The 1,065-nt window shown below is 30.8% G+C and overlaps 1 protein-coding gene across 3 annotated transcripts in view; it reads left to right on the top strand.

Annotated features, from left to right (window-relative positions):
- Positions 1–1,065, top strand: part of LOC119587193 (WD repeat-containing and planar cell polarity effector protein fritz homolog) — a 30,592-nt gene that overhangs the window by 3,866 nt on the left and 25,661 nt on the right. The window lies entirely within an intron of this gene.

Here is a 1,065-nt window from a genome sequence, read left to right as displayed (position 1 = left end):
TTACAAGGTTGGATGGCTGTGTGAAACTGAAAATTTATCCAGAAAATATGATGCAAGAGTTACTTGAAAAAAATGGAAATGTTGACTGAAAGCTTCGTCTAAACTTGACAGTTTGTTCATAAAGATAAGAGTATTAATTGCAGTTAGTTGCCATTAATTAAATCCTAGAACCACAGACAATGTAAGTGCCTTCGCAGAAACAGATTTACCAGAAGTAGGCGCTAGTCGTAAAGAAAAAGGTGGGCAAAAGCATCTCTTAACATTGACTGCATAAAAAAGTTTCAATGAAAAGTAATGTATTGTAAGCCAGGCCAAGGCAGCAGCAATATAAAAATAACTTCAAGCCAATGTAAAGAGATAATGCAGATGTCTCAGATTGTCAAGGAGTTAGAGCAAGGGGATGTCAAAGTCTTATGGGTGATTATTATTTCAGCTAACATCTTAAGGGCCAATAAGAATTATATTATTTATTAAATTTGAAATTGTAACACTAATGGTAACAAAATGTAAATGTATATGCATTAGTCATGGTGTGCTGCAGTTTAATGTACAATTTTATTTTAGTTAATTTATGACTATTTCAATGGCCACATTTGGGCCACAGGACATGAATTTGAGACCCCTGGGTTAAGAGCAACCTAATCTAAACTCTAGAAATCAGTGTTACAATGATTAGGTTGAAGTACAAGTACGTGATTATTTTTCTTTAAATTTTTTATTGATATCTTAGAATATTCATAGAATGAAAGAAAATTAGTTTTTTACGGAAATGTGTAAAGTGTTAAATTATACAGTGAAATGACAATTTTTTTTCTTCAGTTATATGATGTTATTTTTCAAAAGAAAGTAATAGGACTAGTGGAGATGAAATTTTCCTTCTTCTTTTTTGAGCAATATATTTGTTTGAATTTCAAAATTAGTCAAATTAAAGCCACTTGAATAACTGAATTTCTCAGTGAATTAAACTTGTATGCACATATGCCTTACTGGAACTAAAAGGAAATGTTGTATTTTGACATTAGATGAATACAAAAGTATTGCACTGTGATTTGTATGATTTGTAGT

This window comes from Penaeus monodon, chromosome 22, assembly GCF_015228065.2.
Source record: "Penaeus monodon isolate SGIC_2016 chromosome 22, NSTDA_Pmon_1, whole genome shotgun sequence".
Lineage (NCBI taxonomy): Eukaryota > Metazoa > Arthropoda > Malacostraca > Decapoda > Penaeidae > Penaeus > Penaeus monodon.
Note: the sequence above shows the minus strand (reverse complement) of the source record. Positions and strands in the feature narration are given on the sequence as shown.